Source organism: Acanthochromis polyacanthus, chromosome 14 (genome assembly GCF_021347895.1).
Source record: "Acanthochromis polyacanthus isolate Apoly-LR-REF ecotype Palm Island chromosome 14, KAUST_Apoly_ChrSc, whole genome shotgun sequence".
Classification (NCBI taxonomy): Eukaryota; Metazoa; Chordata; class Actinopteri; family Pomacentridae; genus Acanthochromis; species Acanthochromis polyacanthus.
The window spans coordinates 10,502,905-10,511,194 of record NC_067126.1 but is presented as its reverse complement, the minus strand read 5'-3'; the positions used below and the strand labels follow the sequence as shown (position 1 = coordinate 10,511,194).

Below are 8,290 nucleotides of genomic sequence, written 5' to 3'. Positions count from 1 at the left end.
CGTATTGATTTTCACTTAATAATTTATTTTTATGAATGAACAAATTTAATTGTTTCACAAACAATTTCTCTAAAATTTTAGAAAATTGTGGCAAAAGTGATATTGGTCTGTAATTTTCCATACAGTGTTTATCTCCATTTTTATGAATTGGGATCACCATTGCTAACTTCATATTGTTAGGAAAAATTTCTTTTTGAAAAGACAGATTACAAACATAAGTCAAGGGTCTAACAATATAATCAATAACATCTTTAATAATTACTATATCAATGGAATGTATGTCAAGTGATCTCTTATTTTTAAATTTTCTTACAATTTCAACAAGACGTCATGGTCATCAATATCCCCCGCCACATGTGATGTCTATGAGTCTATATCCAAAATAGTGATCAAGGGCCATAACTCTGTTAAATATTATCGCACAGGTCTCATTTTCGAACTTGATCAAGGTGTCCATGGTGTGAAGCTACACACTAAATTTCGTAATCCTAGCTGTAATAGTTTCCAAGAAAAGCTTTCCCCTTCATGTCGGACGGACGGACGGAAGCACGGACGGACGGACGGACGGATGGAGGCCAAACCTATATCCCCCTTTTTCACTTCGTGGAGGCGGGGGATAATAATATCAGTTTCATGTACCCCACTTAGGAACATAGAACTAGCATTAGTATTGATCAAATTTTTAAACATATATTTATTGTCATCGGATACAGTAATCTGTTTTGCCAAAGAAGCTCCAATATCTACAAAGTAGTCATTGAAGTCCTCAACAATATTTTTTAAATCATCCACTTTATTATGAACTTTATTTATAAAAAAAAATCTGGAAGTTCTGAATTATTACTTCTATTCTGAATAATATCATTGATTACCTTCGAAGTTTTCTGTATGTTGTTTTTACTGTCCTCCAACATTTTACTACAGTATTCCTTTTTTGAGTCCTAATAATGGTAATTAGTTTGTTCCTATAGTACTTATATTTTCCTCACTATCACTAGCTCTCTGCTGTAAGAAGTTTTTGTACAGTTGATTTTTCTTATTACATGCCTTTTGCAGACCTCTTGTAATCCATGGTTTGCCTTCATATTGATCTTTCACCCTACACATTTTTATAGGACAATGCTTATTATATAATTTTTAAAAAGCAGACAAAAATGCATTATATGCTAGATCTGGATCATCAACATAAACCTTGTCCCAGTTATAATTCCTAAGATCCATCTTTAAGGCTTCAATTCTTTCTGGTGTTTTCAATCTCCTTAATTTGCAGGGACGTTTATTTTTATCAACTGAACATTTAGTAATTAAATTATGCACAGCTACAAAAACAGGAAGGTGATCACTGACATCACTTATAAGTAAACCACTTGTTACTTGTTGATTTGTATTCGTAAAAATATTATCTATAAGTGTTGCACTGTCTTTGGTTATTCGACTCGGTTTGTCAATTAGGGGTCAAATACCTAAACTAAACATTGTGTTGCAAAATTCTGTTGTCATTTTATGTTCATTCCATTTCATTAAATCAATGTTAAAATCACCACAAACAAAAACTGGTTTCTTATCACATACCTTACCTAAAATGTCAACCATGAGATTAACAAAGGAATCAATACAAGAGCCAGGTGTCCTATATATGCAACTCACAATAATACTTTTCAGATTAGTGGAATGAATTTCAATTGTCAGACTCTCCATGATATCATCCACAACTGTACTGTCAACCACTCTACACTGGAAATCTTTCTGTACAAAAAAACCCCACTCCACCACCCCTTTTATTTTTGCGATTTACACTAAAAATATTATATCCCTCTGGTATGAAATTGGAGCCCTTTTCATTTGTCGGCCAGGTTTCACTGATGGCAATGACTTGAAAACTATGTTTTAATGATTGCATATTTTCTTTGATTTGATCAAAATTTGCATAAAGGCTTCGACTACTAAAGTGTATAATTGAAAATCCATTCAGACTGAGTTCATTAAACTGATTTTCCATATAGTATTTGGACCCGAAGTTCCAATTGTTATAAAAATTTGCATCTGGATCAATATCATTTTCAAAGCTAAGTAATTTATATTCAGCTGACTGCAGAAAACTATGTGACTCTTCATATATTCTATTAAAGCAGGGCTCAGCTAAATAGTTTTCATTCTCATAAAAATTCTCATACTTCTGTTCTAAAGGAATAGATATATTTTTGTCTGTCATATCCATAACTAAAAAAAAAGTAAATGTCAACAAAACAAAGTCACAAGATTATACAATAAACTTGTATAATACAATTGTTCTCTTACCATAATAGAGCACAGGATATAACTCAAAATAAAAAAGCAGCAAATTCTATTTTCATACTGCAAACTTGGCACTAACTCTTTATCTTCATTTCAATGAACCAAAAAACAAACATTTCCAATCCTCATTGAGTGTGCCATTTGCTTAACCAAGCTGCATACATTATTAGGCTATGGGCCGAAGCCAAAAAACGTGTTATTCATTGATCCCCGCCACGTAAGTAGGAATATTTTTCACAGCAGACAGATAAAATTATTCTAAGTATATTAGTAGTTGTTTCCAACTTCAGTTCGTGCACATTAATGAAAGAGAGCAAGCAATAACTTTTAATTTTGAGCAGGCAAACGAAGGGGGCTACTTACGTCATCTCCATGACAACCAGGAAGAAGCCGCGGCAAAATATGCTAACGCCGGCTTCGGAAAGACTTAAAATAAACAGAATACGTTTTTCCTCCGAATGAGCTTACAAGCTAGACTACATGGTCCTAATTATTAATTCCTAACAGTGTTATGGTACACTTGCACGGCAAAAATCAACGCTATTGTTTTCTCCTGGCGTTAAATATCCAACGTTCTTTGACGTTCTTTGTCATATTTCATACTACATTATCTTTCCAATTCAACACAGCTGCCACTATTACAGTGTCAAATGAACAATATTTAAAGCAGTTTTTATTTAAATACCAGAATGTCCAAATAAAACATACATTGTCTGTTAAATTGTCTCTGTGTTATTTATATCCCACAACTTTGAGGTGTAACTATGGGCATAATTGAATTACAAGAATAAAACTATGTACTAGATTGTTTTGGCTATTTTCAATGATGGATAAGTCTCTTACCATGGTCTCTACTGCTGTGGTCCGTCCCTTGGTCTGTCCTCTCACTTGACCTCTGCACTGTAGTTCCGCACACACACTTACACACATACTGTACCCCCAGAAGAGCATCTTACACAGGGACAGCATTTTCAGCATTTAATATCAGCAAGATGTCCCTGACATGCCGAGCAATGTGGGTTACCACAGAGAATGCTACAGTGCCTTCACAAACAAAGACCACATCCGAAGAGCAAACTGTAAGCAAACCAAGTCAGCCCAAGAAAATGAAGGTTTGTATCAAATCCATTATCTATATTGCAATACTGCAAGTATGATGACCAAATATGTTAAAGATGTGACATACTAACTCATTGCAAGCCAATACAGTTTTGACAACTTGATTGTAATGCACCACCACAGCAAAATGAAACTCTCCACAACATCAGAAGTATGTTTTTTTTATTTATTTACAATTGTTAGAAACAATGTGAATTTAGATCATTTCCATTTATTGATCACTTGTAACTTACATTTTAGTGCCATTACAATGTTCAGAAGAACTGCTGCCAGATACCAGTGATGGTGCTGCATCCAAGGTTCGGGTTTTGCGCTCTTCAAGTGGCCCAGAACAACCCAAAAGGGCTCCACACCTCCTGCCTGTTGCATGCCTGCTATGCAAGGAGAACAGATATATCAACATCTGGCACAACAGAAAGAGGGAAAAACTCTCTCAGTGTCTAACATTTACAGCAGGTAAACAGGGGTGGACAGTTGCCTTGTAAGATCTTTATGTGACCTTTTTTATGTCAAGCAATATGCCTGATAAAAATATCAGCTACATCCCCTATTTATGACAATTTCTTTTTTTTATTTTATGAATTAGTCATTTGTCTTTCTGAATACTTTACTATATACTCAGGTAAATACTAAAGTATTCAGAAAGACAAATGACTAAGTACTAATATTTACTAATAGTATTGAGTATAAACACCTTTTGTCACTGGCATTTCTTGCTGTTAAAAGAAAAATGTTGATGAACTGGAAAGTAAGAAAGCCAGGATGCTTTTGTCTAGATTCATGGCTTAATGATTTTGCTGATCTGCTAATGATGGAGCAAGCAGCTCCATCCTGCAGGGATGGGAAACTTGGAAATTTGTGGTCATATGTTCACAAATATATTTAAGAAAGACATTACAATTAGCATCTCTTACCTTCTTGCTTTGTTTTTAATTTCTTTTTTTTATCTTTTTTTCTCCTATTTACATAGATAAAAGAAAGAAATTCTGATTTAATGCACACCATCTCATGAATGTGTGATTTGACAGCTAATTTACTGCTCCCTGACATCTTTTTTGTTTTATCTTTGTCATTTTTTGTTGTACGTAGTATTTGTACTGATCTGTTTGTGTATTTTTGTTTCAACCCCCCCTTTTTTTCTTTTTTTGTTGTTTTTGCTGTTGCTTGGCTGATTTATTTGTGTGAATTGATTTTAATTTGTTTTTTTCTTGTTATTTGTGTATGTGTGTTGTGTTGTTTTAATCAAAAATGTAAATAAAAAAATATATATTTACCTGAGTATAAACTTTGTTTACCACAGCAGATCAACTCCTTCGTGCTGCTGAGGGGAAGAAGGATGAACACCTGTTGCTTCAAATCCATGGAAGATATCTTGTTGCGTCAGAGGCCATGTATCACCACAGTTGCTTTGCAAATTACACACGATACCTGAGAGGAACAAAGAGAGGTTTCTGAAGAGGCCAATCCGTATCAGGCAGGCTACAGACATTTCTGTCAGACAGTGGTGGAAGAGCGCCTACTGGCAAACCGTGAAGTGTTGAGGCTTTCACGGCTAAATGACCTCTTTAAGGAAATTGTTAGAGATAAGGAAGGACTGGACATTTCGACTTATAAAGCATTTAGCTTAAAATCAAGGCTTCCTAAGTCCCATCCATGCCTTAAATTCCTTAAAGCAGCCAGAAATGACTTTGTCTATGTAGAGGACCTAACTGCTGAAGAGGTCATCCAGGATGAACCGGCACAGCCTTCATCAGACAGCAGTGACTGAGAGGAGGATGGCATGGAACCCACTCATTTAGGCCATCAACAAGCATAGGTTGGTTTGACATTTTTTAATCTATATTGTCCTTGTAATTATAGTTAAGTTGATGTTACACACCTTGCTTACCTGCATTTCACCATTAAACCTGGTTGTGTAGTGACAGTCTCTGACTTCTCCACAGACAGACACCTGTACCATTCAGCCATGCTACTGAAAGAGATCATAGAGACCAAGTGTAAAGTGACTCCAAAAATGCCCTGGCCACCAACATCACAAGACCTTAAGATGGACACTGCCTCCAGTGTTGCCGGTGCAAAGCACGAAAATGTGTGCAGGGGAGATGCACATGCAAACAGCACCAGCTACCATGCACAGACATGTGTGCATGTATTGACTGCTCCAATTCTGCAGGACATGAAACATAAGAGGAAAAAAAGAGAGCAAGCTTCATGGGCATACTTATGCCAAATTTGTGGCTTTCATAGCACTTTTTTGTATAAAGTTCATCTTGTTCAAGTTAATTTTTTTCTGGTGTCAGTTCATTTAATGTCCGTATGATAACCTATGCTTGTATATCCTAGTCACTGATGCACAACAACTGAAGCTCTAACAAAACCATAAACTTCATCTAAAAAAATAGATATTAATTAAATATGTATCAATAGCAAAGCTGATCAGATCGGGAAATCTAACGTGTTGGACATCTAATTACTGCCACTTGTTATCTTAAACACCTGCAGCTGTTGTTCCTGGTGGATCTTGACATGCTACCTGCAGCGATGTTACGTTTCAATAAACATAAGCTTCGTTTGCACCCATTGCATAAACTTTTCATATTAAAAATATTACATGATAATCGAGTAATTAATAATATCTGACCTTTTTCTCGTTTAAACGTGTTGGACATCTAGTTACTGCCGCTTGTTAGCTTAAACAACTGCAGCTGTTGTGACTGGTGACATGCTACCTGCAGCGACGTTACGTTTCATTAAACATTAACATTAATTTCGGCATTACAATGTGCTGTCAATATGCTTCGTTTGCACCCATTGCATCAATTTCTCATAATAATCAAAAGTTTCCACATGACAATAGAGTAATAATATAATATCTTACCTTTTCCTTCGTTTGCTCTCATCCCTTAACCAGTTGTTAACGTCGTGTTATGGCTTTACCAGAAGTACGAGGAATCTGATTGGCCAACTGAAGTCCACGAAGTAGTAACAAGAGCTCTCATTGGTTTGTGGTTGCTGGAGCTAGCAGCATATCCATTAGCTCGTGTGACGAATATATCAACGTTATTTATGAAAATGTGCAACTTTTGAGGTTGGAAACATTAACTTATATGTTATATGATAATTTATCTACACAATACTAAAAAATCTGAAAATTACCGGCAGGGGATCAATTGTTTCGTAAACGAAAGCAGATAGACGTACTCGGCCCATCGCCTATATCACTTGTATTGTTCAAGGTCTCTCAAATTCCTCACTGCAATCACCTTTGCCTGCTCTGGTGGTCCATTTAACTTGATAAATGTTTTCCCATTCCTTATCCATGTTGCTTGAATTTTATTTTGTTTTCTAAGCATACGGCTATGTCTAGCTATTTCAGCATTTTTTTTGTCAAATGTTCATTTATGTACACCCCTGTGCCCTTTAATTTTTTTGCCTGTCATAATAAATTAAACTTATACTTTCTGTTGGTAAGCTGAACAACAACGGTTGGTTTGGCATTTTTATCCTTACGTGGAAGGCTGTGGCAGGCTGAAATGTTCTCACTGTCCAGATCAATGTTCTTGCTGCTCAAAAAATTAACAACTTGTGTCTCTAATGTGAGCAGTTCTTCAGGTGGTGCATCCTCACCTTGCTGGTCACTGGCTGTAGCCCTGCAACCCGGTCTCACGGGGATTCGTGAAACTGTGACGTAAGTTTTTGTTTCGGTTTCGTGCGCACCAACACGATGTCGTCATGTTTTTCGTGCAGCTCACCACGAACGAAACCCGCGGCCGCAAACGCCAATGGACAGCTTAGATCGTCATGAATCCGACGAATTCGCATAGGAATGTAAAGAATGTCCGGCGGCCGCGGAGGCGGCGGCGGCGGCGGCGGCGGCGGCAAACACCGATGGACAGCTTAGATCGTCATGAATCCGCCGGTATAAACCACTTTCAGATGTGATTACCACAGCGGGTTTCGTTCGTGGTGAGCTGCACGAAAAACATGACGACATTGTGTTGGTGCGCACGAAACCGAAACAAAAACTTACGTCACAGTTTCACGAATCCCCGTGAGACCGGGTTGAGCCCTGGCATAGCTGCGATGCCTGGTATTCAGCCCAGTGATGATCAGGTCATTTCCCCTGGAGTACTGTTCCAAGTCATCAATCCTTTCTTCAAGCAGTTGGATCTTCTGATCTTTAAGTTTGATTGTGGCCTTCAGCTCACGGACTTCTTCCACTAGGCCCATCAGACTGGCTTGCTGCTTAACCACTTTGCAGATCTCCTCAGACATGAAATTGAGTGTTTTTTTTAATCTCTTCCATCTCTTCTGCCAGCTTTTTAATTGTTGTTGCCATGTTTTTTTGTTTTTTTTTTACAAAAAGATATGCTCCAGAAAGCTTGAAGCTCTGTTGCTGATCACCATGTGCTCTCAGGCCCCTTTCAAAATCCACGGTCAAAAACACCAGACTAATCAAATATCCTCAAAAAATGAACCAAAAAAACACTTTACCACCAACAATGCTTTCATAGCACATGGATGGCACCAGTATTTTGGTGATTTTGAACGGATTTACAAGGAGACTCTACTCCAGGAAGATTAGTGGCAGCCATCTTGGAAGACTTCATTACAAGGAGCCACAACCTCAATGCAGGAAATATCAGACACTATTAAAAAGTTAAAAAGTAATAAATCTCCTGGCATGGATGGCTTTGCGGGGGAATTTTACAAATGTTTCAGAGAAGAAATTACACCAGTACTGTTTAAAGTGTTTAATTATGGCTTATCTTCAGGAAATCCACCAGCAACATGGTCAGAAGCAGTAGCGTCACTAGGCCTATTTTAGGGGGGCTTCAGCCCCCCTAAAATATTCTTAAGCCCCCCTAAATAATTT

The 8,290-nt window shown here is 37.2% G+C and overlaps 2 long non-coding RNA genes across 5 annotated transcripts; one reads left to right on the top strand and one right to left on the bottom strand.

The window, feature by feature from the left end:
* Positions 1-3,559: 3,559 nt before the first annotated feature.
* LOC127537205 (uncharacterized) lies at positions 3,560-7,028 on the bottom strand. Of its 4 annotated transcripts, XR_007946827.1 has the most exons (5): positions 6,571-7,022; positions 6,293-6,432; positions 5,303-5,386; positions 4,689-4,842; positions 3,560-3,785 (listed from the first exon to the last, which is right to left on the bottom strand). It is a non-coding gene; the product is annotated as an uncharacterized LOC127537205 (long non-coding RNA). The 4 variants fall into 4 exon arrangements; XR_007946825.1 differs by having other exon boundaries at positions 3,560-3,788; positions 6,293-7,028; XR_007946826.1 differs by having other exon boundaries at positions 5,294-5,386; positions 6,293-7,007.
* Positions 3,726-5,697, top strand: LOC127537206 (uncharacterized). The gene is made up of 3 exons (XR_007946828.1): positions 3,726-3,870; positions 4,715-5,230; positions 5,358-5,697. It is a non-coding gene; the product is annotated as an uncharacterized LOC127537206 (long non-coding RNA).
* Positions 7,029-8,290: the final 1,262 nt, after the last annotated feature.